Source organism: Arachis hypogaea, chromosome 19, assembly GCF_003086295.3.
Source record: "Arachis hypogaea cultivar Tifrunner chromosome 19, arahy.Tifrunner.gnm2.J5K5, whole genome shotgun sequence".
NCBI lineage: Eukaryota > Viridiplantae > Streptophyta > Magnoliopsida > Fabales > Fabaceae > Arachis > Arachis hypogaea.
In genome coordinates, this window is record NC_092054.1 from 116814830 (window position 1) to 116831498 (window position 16669).

General features: G+C 41.0%; 1 non-coding gene across 1 annotated transcript; it reads left to right on the forward strand.

Annotated features, from left to right (window-relative positions):
* The first annotated feature begins 16128 nt into the window (after nucleotides 1–16128).
* On the forward strand, nucleotides 16129–16236 carry LOC112780290 (small nucleolar RNA R71). The gene has a single exon (XR_003191137.1). It is a non-coding gene; the product is annotated as a small nucleolar RNA R71 (small nucleolar RNA).
* Nucleotides 16237–16669: the final 433 nt, after the last annotated feature.

Consider the following 16669-nt stretch of genomic DNA (forward strand, 5'->3'; position numbering starts at 1 on the left):
CAATGAATGGGTGCAGCTACACATTTTCTATGAAGGCCTTTCTTATGAATCAAAGAAGGCCGTAGACCATTCATCCAGGAGATCTCTGAACAAGAAGAAGACCATTGAAGAAGCCATAGATAGGGGTGCACATGAGCCGGGTGAAGCCGGGTTTGATGTGACCCAGACCCGACCCGAAATATACACCGGGTCTATTTATTAGACCCGAACCCGGCCCTAGACCCGATGAAACCAATACACTTTCGGGCCACAATTATACCGGGTGAAAACCGGGCCGTTAACATTACATTACGTTGATACCTTCTTGTAAGCTAGCATGTAAAAATATCCAAATTTACAAGACTCCAACCATTATTTAACATGGTAAAATTCACTTAGAAAAATATAACAAGAACCAACCCTTCTTCAAAATTAAAGCATAACCACAATCAATACTAATATTGTCTAATAATACCAAATATTTAAATCAATACAAATAACACAATATTAATATTTGTCTAAAGTCTTATGTATTCTAAACATAAAACATTAATTTATAGTCTTATAATGACTAACACAAAATATTAAGATTTACAATACTTAAATTCCACATAAGAATAGTCATGATCCATCACTAATAACACAAAATATTAATTGTGTATAATGACCGGGCCACCGGACCGACTTCGGGTGACCCGAGCTATGGCCCGAACCCGACCCGAAATAATGACCGGGTCTATTTTTGAGACCCTTACCCGACCCTAAACCCGATGAAATCACACTAAATTAGCCCCAAAAATGTTCGGGACCGGGTCGAGCCTTCGGACCGGGCCGGGTCTGTGCACCCCTATCCATAGATGTCATTGAGACTGTAGCTGAGAATGACTACTTCTATGCCTCTGAAAGAGGCAACACTAGAGGAGCGATGGAGCTAAATAATGTGGATGCACTGCTGGCCCAAAACAAGCTTATTACCAAGCAGCTGGCTGACCTCACCAAGAAGATGGAGAGGAACTAAGTAGCAGCAATCACCACCTCATCAGCAACTCAAGAGGGAGTGAATGCAGAGGCAGAGGATGAGCAAGAACAAGCCAACTACATTGGAAACTCACCAAGGCAGACCCATGATCCATACTCCAAGACCTACAACCCTGGTTGGAGGAATCACCCAAACTTTGGATGGGAAAATCAACAAGATCAAAGCCAAGATCAGAGACGTCACAACTCCAACAACCATGCAGCTCACCAACAGTCCACATAGAGATCATATCAACACCACCCTAATAACACCTCTCCCCATCCATACCAAAACCAAAATAACCCAACTCACCCATCCACTCTCAACTCACCATCATCTGAAGATAGACTCTCCAGAATTGAGACTCTACTTGAGGGCATATGTAGATTCAAGATAATAACTAATTGAGATTCAAGATAATAAGGTATTCAGGGAGGAGGTGGGAGCCAATATCAAGAATCAGGGAGACACCATCAAGAGGTTGGAATTTCAAGTGGGATACCTCTCCGAGCAGATTCCCAAACCTACTGATAGCTTCTCAAGTGACACAGAGAAAAATCCGAGAGGTGAAGCAAAGAAAGTCAGATGGGAAGATTGCAAGATGGTTACTATAAGTAATAAGGAGACTGAGGAAGAGCTGAACAACCCATTAGAACAACCTGAAGATACTTCAGCAGGAAAGCAGGGGGAGAATCATCAAGAAACCACAATTACACAGAAGGAGCTGACACAGAAGGAGCTGCTGAGACTCTATGCACCCTTTCTCTAATTACTAAATGGCTGTGTAGAGAAGAGACTATACTCATGATTTTTTGACATGTTTGCATCTCTCCATGTAAACATACCATTCATCAAGGCCCTCCAATAAATGCCCTCATACATTAAGTATATGAAGGAGCTGCTAACCAAGAAAATCTCACTCAAGGGAGGAGAAATAATAGTGATGAATAAGGAGTACAGTGCTCTCATTCAACCAGAGCTGCCTACAAAGAGGAAGGACCCAGGGAGTTTCTATATCCCCTGTGCCATAGGAGAAACAATGTTTGATAAAGGACTCTGCGATTTGGGAGCAAGCATCAACTTATTGCCTTTATCCCTTGTGAAGAGGCTGCAGATCAATGAGATAATACCCACAGATGTAGTTATCAGGCTGGCTGATAAAACTCAAAAACAAGCAGTAGGAGTGGTTGAAAATGTGCTGGTGAAGGTTGGAAAATACTTCCTGACTACAGACTTTGTCATCTTGGACATGGAAGATAGTCATCTCCACCCAATCATATTGGGAAGACCATTCCTAGCTACAGCCAGAGCATTTATAGATGTGGAGCGAGGGGAGATAATTTTGAGGATTCATGATGAACAACTCACTTTCAATGTTTTCAAGCCCTCACAAGAAACAGATCAAGAGAACAAAGAACCAAGCAAAGATCACAGTGAGATACTGAAGGAAGAAACAAGTACTGAAGCACAACCAGCACATCTGGAAATCCCCTTAGTTGAGGAACAAGGCAATCAGCAGCTGTCACAGCTCAAAGAAAATCAGGAGGAACCTAAACCACCAGAGCTATATGAGACCAGCAACAAAACCTATTTGGAAGAGGAGGTCACAAAGAGCAAGGCAACATCAAAAGGAACAAAGAAGAAGGTACCAAGGAGGTGGAGGAACAAGAAGATCCCTACAGAGGACTTCTCTCCAGGGGATAAAGTAATCTCAGCTTACTTCCCAGCCATTCCCCCCGATCTACCCATCATCCCATCTCAGCTACCTAAAGTTTTTACCATCAACGGAGTTCTCTCCTTGAAACATGTGGAGATCCTTGATGAAGCCAATGGAGATAGATTTACTGCAAGAGGGGAGGACTTGACGCACTACCAACCACCCTGATAAAGGCAGAACATCAAGCTAGTGGCGCTAAAGAAGCGCTTCATGGGAGGCAACCCATGTTTTACATGCTTTTAAAAATAATTAATAATTCAAGGTTCATGAATTTCAAATCAACTTGATATGCACTTGAATGAATCATTGTGTGCAACATATAGTGAGGAACAAGTTTGGTGTTCAAGGCACACTAAGAGAACATGAATGTAACCCACATCATGTCACTCTTAGGGGCCTTGAACAAATCTTTTACACCACATGGCACCAAACTAAGTTTGGTGTTGCCAATGTTGCATACATGGATGTTGAGTTAGTCAGTTGGTTTGCACTCATGAGTAGCACTTAGTTAGTTAAAAACAAAAACTAAAAAAAATAGTTAACCTTTTAATTTTGCCACCAATTTCTAAAAGTATGTTTTTAATCACATTTCTTTTATTTTATAGAAGCATTGATGGGGCAATTGAAAGGTTCAGATAACACAAAAGGAAGATAGTACACACTTGTCTTCAAGGGAAATACATTGGAAAATATGGCCATGCAACATTGGAAGAAGGATACCTTGGAGACCGAACCAATTCCTTCATAAAGTTGATGATCCTTGTGCTCATTCCATGCAAAGCCCCAACCGTCCATCAAACAACCACTTCATCAATCCACACCTTTCATTCACTCACCACCTCTCTATATGAATGATCCTTGTTCCGTACACCACCTTCACATTCCACTCTCACTCTTCACATCTATCATTTTCGGAACCCAACACCTTCACATAACCAAAATCACTCATGGCTTCATCAAGCTCTAAAAGAAGAAAGGGAAAGGAGCCTATGGAGCAATGCCCTTTCGATGAAAAGAAATTTAGAACCTTTCACCATGCATTACAGTACGGATGGATGGTTGATAAGGAGATCATCTATGAGTTGGGCTTTCAAGTCAGAAAAACTGAGTGTCCCGAAATCACGAAGAAGGTAGAAAAGAGAAGATGTGAGCTCCTCACTGATCCGGTCATTCGGGTAAATGCAAATCTTGTAAGAAAGTTCTATACAAATGCGGTCTGATATGATAAGGAAGATAAGTCCTACACAAGTTTTGTAAGAGGAAAGACCGTGGATTTCAGTCCCATGAGTGTCATGAGGGCATTAAAGCTACGGTCCATACCATTTGCGGAAGAGAGCTACCATTCAAGAATTAATAACAACCCCAATTATGACCAGATTGTGCAAGATATTTGTGTACCAGGAGCTGACTGGGTACGAGATTCTGAAAGGAAACCCAAGTTCATTAAGAGAGGAGACCTCACTCCTGAAGCAAAGGGGTGGTTCGAAATCATAAGGAGATCCATCCTCCCCGCCGGAAACAATTCAGAGGTAAATCTCAAGAGAGCCACAATGGTGCACTGCATACTCAAAGGAGGAGAGATCAAGGTTCATGAACTCATAGCCGAAGGCATTAGGAAGAGAGCCGAGAAAAGCGATTCTAGAAGAAAGTTAGGCTACCCCAGCACTATTTTCCGACTATGTGACAAAGCTGGAGTGGTGTTTGAAGATGAGGATCCCGAGTGGATAAAAGAGGGTATCCCCATTACTGTCCGGCGTATGCATGCTATTACATCTCCCCTACCTCAACGAAGGATAAGAAAGAGGGTAGCCCAGCAAACTGTAGAAGGGCAAAACCCAGAGGAGCAAGCCGCAACCACCTTGAACATGCACCAATTACAAGAAGCCATTGATGGCTTATCTAGGCAATATTGGGAGAATCAAGAGGCACAGAAGGAGCTTCAATTACAGATTATGGGCAGTCAAGAGGAATCGCTCTCGAGATGGATGAATCAACAAGGAGAGTGGCAGAAGCAAATGATGGAGCAGCAATTAGAACAAGGAAAACAATGGGGTGAAACCTTCCACAGGATAGAACAAAGGCAGAATGAACAACAAGAATCTATCCAGAAGCTAATCAACATCCAAGCACATCAAGGTGCACATATACATGAGATGCATCGAAAACAAATAGAACAAGCAGAACTCTTTGACGAGCACAGGGCATTCTCTGAAGGGGTTTACATGAGTGAAAGTGGAAATCATGTAAACATGCTAGCAAGGCTCAGATACTTAGTTGGACAGCTACCTATGGTACATCCGGGAATCACAAAATATGACAAAGTGAAGGATGAGTTAGCACGAGAAGAAAGAGTAAGGGTGGAGAAGAGTCATGAATCAGTAAAGAAGGCACTTGAAGACTGGAAAAAAGCCAGACTAGCACGGATGCAAGGAAGCACAAGTAGACACAAAGAGGACAAGCAAGAGAAAGAGCATGGGCAATCCCATGAGTAAAAGGTGGTGGAGTTCCCTCCTTGTTCCATCTGTTTTAATGCTTTAAATAAGGAAGATCATGTATGAAATAGAACATGCTTCCATGGTAGTTAGAAATTTTCAATTCTGTCTTTAAGTTTTTCACTACTTAGGTCATATGTGTGCTGTCTAGATGTCACTGCATCCTTACTTTGCTTACTTGTATGCTTGTCCTTTCTAATCAAATAAAAAGAGAATGTGTGTTATCAAAGACCAGAGTGGATTTCATATTGTAGAGTAAATTCCTTAGTTTGTGATGTAGTCATAAGTTAGCTTAGTTGGTTCAACCACAAGGTGGGAAGATAACTATCTGGCCTGAATCATATGCTTGAAACACACCCCATGAGACTAGCTAAATAACAAGATCCTACTAAGAAAAAAGGGGAAAAGAACAATAAGAGTTGAAAAAGAAAGAAAAGTTAATAAAGAATAAGGCTAGGCACCAAGGGTTTGAAACTTGAGAGATGTGTCTGTGGTGCTCATGTACCAAGGATCTGCTTGGATGAATAAGTTCATAGGAGTGCTTCATCACTTGGTAACTTGGGTTAACTAACCCGGGATTATCAACTGAAAATCCACTATCAAGAGCAACCTTGCTACAGAACATTTAGTAACCCAAAGAGGTGCTGAACACCAAGGTCTCAAGAAAGAAAATAAACAAACCATGTGTCTGTGGTGTGTATGTATGGGGGAAAGAGACTTGAGGGAGTAAGTCCTTAGGGGTGTCTCAACACCTAGCACCTTGAACCAACTGGTTCGGGAGTGCTGGCTGAAAGCTTATCTTAAAGAGTCGCCCCCTCACAAAGCACCTAGTCTAAGAACACAAACAAGCCCTAAAATAACAAAAAGGATCAATGAATAAAAGTCTCATGGGATGCAATCAAGTGAGTGTTCTAGGACATGATAAAGGTCTGAAAACCAGTGAAGGAATGAACCTAAGTTGCTATGCATGAAACCACCATAAAACCAAGGACATGACTTCCACAATAATGACTCATTTCTCTTGGCATTCCATTCATCATTCTCTTGTTCCAGTACTTGCTTAGGGACAAGCAAGCTTTAAGTTTGATGTTGTGATGCCAGAGCATTTTGGCCAGTTTCACTGACCTTTTCTTTATTATTTTTAGGGTAGTTTCATGCATTTTCTTAGGGAATAAGCAAGTTTTGGGTAGAATTTCACTTACATCTTGATTCAAGCATACATTGTGCACTTTACATGAAATCATGAGGATTTTTCATATGCTTGAAACACACCCCATGAGACTAGCTGAATAACAAGATCCCAATAAGAAAAAGAGAAAGAAAAATGAAAGATAAAGAATAAAAGAAAAAGAGTAAGAAATAAGGCTAGACACCAAGGGTTTGAATCTTGAGGGATATGTCTGTGGTGCTCTTGTGTAAGGGATTTACTTAGATGAATAAGCTCTTAGGGGTGCCTTATCACTTAGTAACTTGGGTTAACTAACCCGGGATTATCAGCTGAAAGTCCACTATCAAGAGTAACCCTTGCTACAGAACACTTAGTAACCCAAAGAGGTGCTGGACACCAAGGTCTCAAGAAAAGAAAATAACAAACCATGTGCCTGTGGTGTGTATGTATGGGGGAAAGAGACTTGAGGGAGTAAGTCCTTAGGGGTGTCTTAACACCTAGCACCTTGAACCAACTGGTTCGGGAGTGCTGGCTGAAAGCTTATCTTAAAGAGTCGCCCCTTCACAGAGCACCTAGTCTAAGAACACAAATAAGCCCTGAAATGACAAAAAGGATCAATAAATGAAAGTTTCATAAGGTGCAGTCAAGTGGGTATTCCAGGACATGATAAAGGTCTGAAAGCCAGTGAAGGAATGAACCTAAGTTGCTATGCATGAAACCACCATAAAACCAAGGACATGACTTCCACAATAATGACTCATTTCTCTTGGCATTTCAATCATCATTCTCTTGTTCCAGTACTTGCTTAGGGACAAGCAAGCTTTAAGTTTGGTGTTGTGATGCCAGGGCATTTTGGCCAGTTTCACTGACCTTTTCTTTACTGTTTTAGGGTAGTTTCATGCATTTTCTTAGGAAATAAGCAAGTTTTGGGGTAGAATTTTACTTACATCTTGATTCAAGCAAACATGGTGCACTTTACATGATTTCATGAGAATTATGCATGAATTTAGTGACAAATTGGATGATGCATGTCTCATGATGTGGATTAGAACTTTGATGCACTTTATTGCTTGATTTCAGGACAAAGGAAGCAAGAAAGAACCACGTTAGCAGCCACGTTAGTCTCACTAACATGACTACTAACGTGGAATGGGAGCTAGCTTGCAACGTTAATGAGAAAAGTAATCGCCAATAACGTCCTCGAAGCCATCATAGCCCACGTTAAGAGTCACGTTAACTAAGTTAACGTGAACTCTAACGTGGAAGAAGAAAGTGGAGCCAACGTTAGTGACACTCACCTTTGTCACTAACGTTGGACCAAGCTCATATTGGCCACGTTAAGGGCCACGTTAACTTAGTTAACGTGGACTCTAACGTTGGGAAGCAAAAGAATGGCCAACGTTAGCGACACTCACCTTTGTCACTAACGTTGGACTAAGCCACTTTGAGCCACGTTAACTTAGTTAACGTGGAAGCTAACGTGGAGAAAGCAAATAATCGCCAACGTTAGTGACACTCACCTTTGTCACTAACGTTGGAATGAGCCGCAATGAGCCACTATGAGCCACGTTAACTCCCACGTTAACTTAGTTAACATGGAAGCTAACGTGGAGAAAAGGATGATGAGCCAACGTTAGTGACACTCGCCTTTGTCACTAACGTTGGAGATGGCTATCATCACCACGTTAGTGACAAAGGTAAGTGTCACTAACGTTCTCGAAGGATTGGCAAGCTTACGTTAAGAGCCACGTTAACTAAGTTAACGTGGACTCTAACGTAGGGGGAAGGGAGGACTCTCAACGTTATTGGAAAAGGTGAGTCCCAATAACGTGTGCGAAGGACCTAGAGGCAACGTTAGTGGTCACGTTGGTGCCACTAACGTTGAAGTTAACGTGAATCATCCCTGGGTTAGGAACGTTAGTGAAAAAGGTGATTGTCACTAACGTTCTCGAACCCACACTCTCACTTAACGTTAACGCCACTAACGTCCTGAGCTAAATACCCTGCCTACTTCACACTTTCTCTCTGCAAGTAAAGCTAAGCCCACTGAAGAGGATAACTGCTTCAAACTCAAGATCCAAAGGCCCATATCCAAGACTTGAAGAACCAACTAGAAGATCAGAAGAGTAGTATATATAGGGGTAGTTTTGAATTAGAAGAGGAGCTTTTGGGGGAGTTGGAAATTTGAGAACTACTTTCTGTATAATTTTACTTTCTCTGCACTTCTAGTTTATTTTTCAGAATGTATCTTCCATCTTTGTTTTCCATTTCCAGAGCTATGAACAACTAAACCCCCTTCATTGGGTTAGGGAGCTCTATTGTAATTTGATGGATCAATATTAGTTTTCATTATTCTTCTTCTATCTTTTCTCTTGATTTTACTAGAAAGCTTTCAATCTTCATCCAATTGGGTAGTTATCTTAGAAAAGAAGCTATTCATACTTGGATCTCTTCTGAACCTTGGAAGAGGAATGAAGAGATCATGCTAGAAATGCTTTCTCATGTTGGACCAAATTGGGGTTGGAAGGATATGGTGACTATAATTCTACCAACACTTGATTTGGGAATGCATGTGGTATAATTAGTGACCATACTTCATCTCTTCTCATGAGCAATTGACCAAGGAATTGGCTATTGATCAAGATTTGAGAGATTGAATTACAAGGAATTGTAATTCAATCACTTAAGATTGCCAAGGAGATCAATGAACGCATTGATTGAGGAAGAGATGAAAATGAACTTGATCCGGAGAATGCAACATCTCCTAAACCCAATGAATTCCCCATTCTGATCTTACCCATTCTTTTTAATTTCTGCAATTTACTTTTATGAGCATCTTCCCCATTCCCATTTACAATCCTGCAATTTACTTTCTGCCATTTATTTTCAACTCTTTACTTCCAGCATTTCATTTTCTGCTATTTACTTTCCCGCCATTTAATTTCCTGCAACTCTCAAACCAAATTCTGCTTAGCTCAACTAGAACATTCTTCCAATTAAAGTTTCTTGACCAATCAATCCCTGTGGGATTCGACCTCACTCTATTATGAGTTTTTACTTGACGACAATTCGGTATACTTGCCGAAGGAAAATTGTTGAGAGACAAGTTTCCGTGCATCAGTAGGTCTTGAAAAAAAAATTAATAGTAGAAATGAATGTATAACAGAGTTTCTGTTAAGAATGATTAATAGGGATAAGTTGATATCTATGTCCGAATTGCTTCCATGGGAAGAAGATAGAGGGTCTGTGGTCAAATACCTTGGTAAGTGGTGCGCAGAAATCGTGACGGTTCCATTCCTTGGTAACGGCACTAAAAACTCAATATGCACGTTCATAATCTTAGTTCTTTGTCACAACTTATCACAACTAACCAGCAAGTGCACTGGGTCGTCCAAGTAATAAACCTTACGTGAGTAAGGGTCGATCCCACGGAGATTGTCGGCTTGAAGAAAGCTATGGTCACCTTGTAAATCTATGTCAGGCGGATTCAATTGATTATGGAGATTTAGTAATTAAAAGATAAATAAACTATAAAATAAAGATAGTGATACTTATGTAATTCATTGGTGAGAATTTCAGATAAGCGTATGGAGATGCGTTCGTTCCTCCTGAACCTCTGCTTTCCTATTGTCTTCATCCAATCATTCATACTCCTTTCTATGGCAAGCTGTATGTTAGGCATCACCATTGTCAATGGCTACATCCTATCCTCTCAGTGAAAATGGTCCAATGCACTGTCACTGCATGGCTAATCATCTGTCGGTTCTCGATCATACTGGAATAGGATCCATTGATCCTTTTGCGTCTGTCACTACGCCCAGCACTCGCGAGTTTGAAGCTCGTTGCAGCCATCCCTTCCCAGATCCTACTCGGAATACCACAGACAAGGTTTAGACTTTCCGGATCTCAAGAATGGCCGTCCATGGATTCTAACTTATACCACGAAGATTCTGATTAAGGAATCCCAGAGATACTCATTCAATCTAAGGTAAAACGGAAGTGGTTGTCAGGCACGCGTTCATAGGTTGGGAATGATGATGACTGTCACGATCATCACATTCATATTGAAGTGCGAATGAATATCTTAGAATCGGAATAAGATTGAATTGAATAGAAAAATGATAGTACTTTGTATTAATTCATGAGGAACAGCAGAGCTCCATACCTTAATATATGGTGTGTAGAAACTCTACCGTTGAAAATACATAAGTGGTAATGGAGTTCACTGGTCTCAGCCCCAGAGGGGAACCAGAGTCACCAAGACTAAAATGATCCGAAGATATAAATACAATAGTAAAAAGTCCTATTTATGCTAAACTAGTTACTAGGGTTTACAGAAATGAGTAATTGATGCAGAAATCCACTTCCGGGGCCCACTTGGTGTGTGTTAGGGCTGAGCATTGAGCGTTACACGTGTAGAGGCTTCTCTTGGAGTTGAACGCCAGTTTGTAACCTGTTTCTGGCGTTTAACTCCACTTTGCAACCTGTTTCTGGCGTTTAACTCCAGAATGCAGCATGGAACTGGCGTTGAACGCCAGTTTGCGTCATCTAAACTCGGGCAAAGTTTGAACTATTATATATTGCTAGAAAGCCCTGGATATCTACTTTCTAACGCAATTGAGAGCGCGCCATTTGGAGTTCTGTAGCTCCAGAAAATCCACTTTGAGTGAAGGGAGGTCAGAATCCAGCAGCATCTGCAGTCCTTCTTCAACCTCTGAATCTGATTTTTGCTCAAGTCCCTCAATTAGGGTTTAGGGTTTAGTAAAGTCCAAAAATGTAATTTTTATTTAAAAACTAATAAAAATATACTAAAAACTAACTAAATTGTACTGAAAACTATGTAAAAACAATGCCAAAAAGCGTATAAACTCATCACAACACCAAACTTAAATTGTTGCTTGTCCCCAAGAAACTGAAAATCAAATAGGATAAAAAGAAGAGAATATACTATAAATTCCAAAATATCAATGAAACTTAGCTCCAATTTAGATGAGCGGGACTAGTAGCTTTTTGCCTCTGAACAGTTTTGGCATCTCACTTTATCCTTTGAAGTTCAGAATGATTGGCATCTATAAGAACTTAGAATTCAGATAGTGTTATTGATTCTCCTAGTTCAGTATGTTGATTCTTGAACACAGCTACTTTATGAGTCTTGGCCGTGGCCCTAAGCACTTTGTTTTTCAGTATTACCACCGGATACATAAATGCCACAGACACATAACTGGGTAAACCTTTTCAGATTGTGACTCAGCTTTGCTAAAGTCCCCAATTAGAGGTGTCCAGGATTCTTAAGCAAACTCTGTTTTCACTTTGAACCTTGACTTTAACCGTTCAGTCTCAAGTTTTCACTTGACACCTTCACACCACAAGCACATGGTTAGGGACAGCTTGGTTTAGCCGCTTAGGCCAGGGTTTTATTCCTTTATGCCCTCCTATCCACTGATGCTCAAAGCCTTGGATCCTTTTTATTACCCTTGCCTTTTGGTTTTAAGGGCTATTGGCTTTTTGCTCTTGCCTTTTGGTTTAAAGAGCTTTTGGCTTTTTCTGCTTGCTTTTTCTTTTTCTTTTTTTTTGCCATTTTCTTTTCTCTCTTTTTTTTTTTCGCAAGCTCTTCTATTTTCACTGCTTTTTCTTGCTTCAAGAATCATTTTTATGATTTTTCAGATTATCAAATAACATTTCTCCTTTTTCCTTATTCTTCAAGAGCCAACATATTTAACATTCATAAACAACAACTTCAAAAGACATATGCACTATTCAAGCATTCATTCAGAAAACAAAAAGTATTGTCACCACATCAAAATAATTAAACTAGTTTCAAGGATGAATTCGAAATCCTGTACTTATTGTTCTTTTGTTTTCAAAACAGTTTTCATTTAAGAGAGGTGATGGAGTCATAGGACATTCATAGCTTTAAGACATAGACACTTAAACATTAATGATCATATAGTAAAGACACAAACATATTTAAACATGAAGCACGGAAACCGAAAACAGAAAATAAATAGACAAGGAGATTAAGGAATGAGTCCACCTTAGTGAGGATGGTGTCTTCCTCTTCTTGAAGAACCAATGGTGCCTTTGAGCTCCTCTATGTCTCTTCCTTGCCTTTGTTGCTCCTCCCTCATGGCTCTTTGATCTTCTCTAATCTCATGGAGGATGATGGAGTGCTCTTGGTGCTCCACCCTTAGTTGTCCCATATTGGAACTTAATTCTCCTAGGAAAGTGTTGATTTGCTCCCAATAATTTTGTGGAGGAAAGTGCATCCCCTGAGGCATCTCAGGGATTTCATGGTGGGGAATTTCCTCATGCTCTTACTGAGGTCCATGATCTCTTATTTGCTCCATCCTTTTCTTAGTGATGGGCTTGTCCTCTTCAATGAGGATGTCTCCCTCTATGTCAATTCCAGCCGAATTGCAGAGGTGGCATATGAGGTGAGGAAAGGCTAATCTTGCCCAAGTGGAGGACTTGTCAGCCACCTTGTAAAGTTCTTGAGGTATAATCTCATGAACTTCCACCTCCTCTCCAATCATGATACTATGGATCATGATGGCTCGGTCTATAGTAACTTCAGACCGGTTACTAGTAGGAATGATTGAGCGTTGAATGAACTCAAACCACCCCCTAGCCACTGGTTTGAGGTCATGCCTTCTTAATTGAACCGGCTTACCTCTTGAGTCAATTTTTCATTGAGCTCCTTCCTCACATATGTCTATGAGGACTTGGTCCAACCTTTGATCAAAGTTGACCCTTCTTGTGTAGGGGCGTGCGTTCTCTTCCATCATTGGCAAGTTGAACGCCAGCCTTACATTTTCGGGACTGAAATCTAAGTATTTCCCCCGAACCATGGTAAGCCAATGCTTTGGATTCGGGTTCACACTTTGATCATGGTTCCTAGTGATCCATGCATTTGCATAAAACTCTTGAACTATTAGGATCCCGACTTGTTGAATGGGGTTGGTGAGAACTTCCTAACCTCTTCTTTGGATCTCAAGTCGGATCTCCGGATACTCATTCTTTTTGAGCTTGAAAGGAACCTCAGGGATCACTTTCTTCTTGGCCACAACTTCATAGAAGTGGTCTTGATGGACCTTTGAGATGAATCTCTCCATCTCTTATGACTCAGAGGTGGAAGCAATTGCCTTCCCTTTCCTCTTTCTAGAGGATTCTCTGGCCTTAGGTGCCATAAATGGTTATGGAAAAACAAAAAGCTATGCTTTTACCACACCAAACTTAAAATGTTTGCTCGTCTCCGAGCAAAAGAAGAAAGAAAGTAGTAGAAGAAGAAGAAAAATGGAGGAGATGGGGGAAGAAGATGTATTTGGCCAAGGAGAAGAAGAGAGGGTTGTGTTGTGTGAAAATGAAGAAGGAGTGAGGGGTTTATATAGGAGTGAGGGGGGTGTAGGGTTCGGCCATTAGGGTTGGGTTTGGGAGAGAAATTAGTTTGAATTTTGAAGGTAGGTGGGGTTTATGGGGAAGAGAGGATGGATGTGAGTGGTGAAGAGGTGATTGGAAAGAGTGATTGAGGTGATTGGTGAAGGGTATTTGGGGAAGAGAGTTATGAAAAGGTGTGAAGAGGAGAGAAGAAAAAGTGGGGATCCTGTGGGGTCCACAGATCCGGAGGGGATCCTGTGGGGTCCACAGATCCTGAGGGGATCCAGTGGGTTCCAGGGATCAAGTGGGGTCAAGGACTTAACATCCCTGCTCCAATTAGGCGTGTAAAACACCCTTGCTGTGCAATCCTGGCGTTTAACGCCAGACTGCTGCCTATTTCTGGCGTTAAACACCCAAATGTAGCTTGTTTCTGGCATTTAACGCCAGGCAGATGCTTGTTTCTGGCGTTAAATGCCAGCTTGGTGCCTGTTTCTAGCGTTAAACGCCAGACAGATGCTTATTTCTGGCATTAAACGCCAGACTGCTCTCCTCCAAGGTGTGCTGTTTTTAAAGCTATTTTTCATTCTATTTTTTTTATTTTTTAGTAGTTTTTGTGACTTCACATGATCATCAACCTAATAAAACACGAAATAACAAAAAGAAAATAAAATAGATATGATTAAATAACATTGGGTTGCCTCCCAATAAGCACTTCTTTAACACCAATAGCTTGACAGTGAGCTCTCATGGAGCCTCACAGATAATCAAAGCAAGGTTAGAACCTCCCAACACCACACTTAGAGTTTGACTGTGGGAGCTTTGGTTGACTCTGCAGTGAGAGGAGCTTTTCATGCTTCCTCTCCATGGTTACAGAAAGAGATCCTTGAGTTTCAAACACAAGGTTGTCCTCATTCAGTTGAAGGACCAACTCTCCTCTATCCACATCAATCATAGCTCTTGTTGTGGCTAGGAAGGGTCTTCCAAGGATGATTGATTCATCCTCTTCCTTCCCAGTGTCTAGGATTATGAAATCAGCAGGAATGTAAGGGCCTTCAACCTTTACTAACACGTCCTCTACTTGTCCATAAGCCTGTTTTCTTGAGTTGTCTGCCATCTCTAATGAGATTCTGGCAGCTTGTACCTCAAAGATCCCAAGTTTCTCCATTATAGAGAGTGGCATTAAGTTTACTCCTGACCCCAGGTCACACAGAGCCTTCTCAAAGGTCATGGTGCCTATGGTACAGGGTATTAAGAATTTGCCTAGATCCTGTTTCTTTTGAGGTAATTTCTGCCTATCCAATGCATTCAGTTCATTGGTGAGCAAGGGAGGTTCATCTTCCCAAGTCTCATTACCAAATAATTTAGCATTCAGCTTCATGATTACACCAAGGTACTTAGCAACTTGCTCTTCAGTAATGTCTTCATCCTCTTCAGAGGAAGAAAACTCATCAGAGCTCATGAAGGGCAGAAGGAGGTTCAATGGAATCTCTATGGTCTCTAGATGAGCCTCAGATTCCTTTGGTTCCTCAAAAGGATACTCCTTATTGGTCACTGGACGTCCGAGGAAGTCTTCCTCACTAGGATTCACGTCCTCCTCTTCCCTTGTAGGTTCGGCCATGATGGTCAAATCAATGGCCTTGCACTCTCTCTTTGGATTCTCTTCTGTATTGCTTGGGAGAGTACTAGGAGGAGTTTCAGTGACTCTTTTACTCAGCTGGCCCACTTGTGCCTCCAAATTTCTAATGGAGGACCTTGTTTCATTCATGAAACATACAGTGGCCTTAGATAGATCAGAGACTATATTTGCTAAGCTAGATGGATTCTGCTCAGAATTCTCTGTCTGTTGCTGAGTGGATGATGGGAAAGGCTTGCTATTGCCAAACCTGTTTCTTCCACCATTATTAAAACCTTGTTGAGGCTTTTGTTGATCCTTCCATGAGAAATTTGGATGATTTCTCCATGAGGGATTATAGGTGTTTCCATAGGGTTCACTCATGTAATTCACCTCTGCTATTGTAGGGTTCTCAGGATCATAAGCTTCTTCTTCAAAAGATGCCTCTTTAGTACTGTTGGATGATTCTTTCAATCCATTTAGACTCTGAGAGATCATATTGACTTGCTGAGTCAATATTTTATTCTGAGCCAATATGGCATTCAAAGTATCAATTTCAAGAACTCTCTTCCTTTGAGGTGTCCCATTACTTACAGGATTCCTTTCAGAAGTGTACATGAACTGGTTATTTGCAACCATCTCAATGAGTTCCTGAGCTTCTGTAGGCATTTTCTTTAGGTGAATGGATCCACCTGCAGAATGGTCCAATGACATCTTTGATAATTCAGACAGACCATCATAGAATATATCCAGGATGGTCCATTCTGAAAGCATGTTAGAAGGACACTTTTTGGTCAGTTCCTTGTATCTCTCCCAAGCTTCATAGAGAGATTCACCTTCCTTTTGTCTGAAGGTTTGAACATCCACTCTAAGCTTACTAAGCTTTTGAGGAGGAAAGAACTTGGCTAAGAAAGGCGTGACCAGCTTATCTCAAGAGTTCAGGCTATCCTTAGGTTGAGAGTCCAACCATATTCTAGCTCTGTCTCTTACAGCAAACGGGAAAAGTATGAGCCTGTAGACCTCGGGATCAACCCCATTGGTCTTAACAGTATCACAGATCTGCAAGAATTCAGTTAAGAACTGAAAAGGATCTTCTGATGGAAGTCCATAAAACTTGCAGTTCTGTTGCATCAGAGAAACTAATTGAGGTTTCAGCTCAAAGTTGTTTGCTCCAATGGCAGGGATTGAGATGCTTCTTCCATGTAAATTGGAATTAGGTGCAGTAAAGTCACCAAGCATCTTCCTTGCATTGTTATTATTTTCGGCCATGTCTCCTTCTTTTTCAAAATTTTCAGTCAGATTTTCTCCA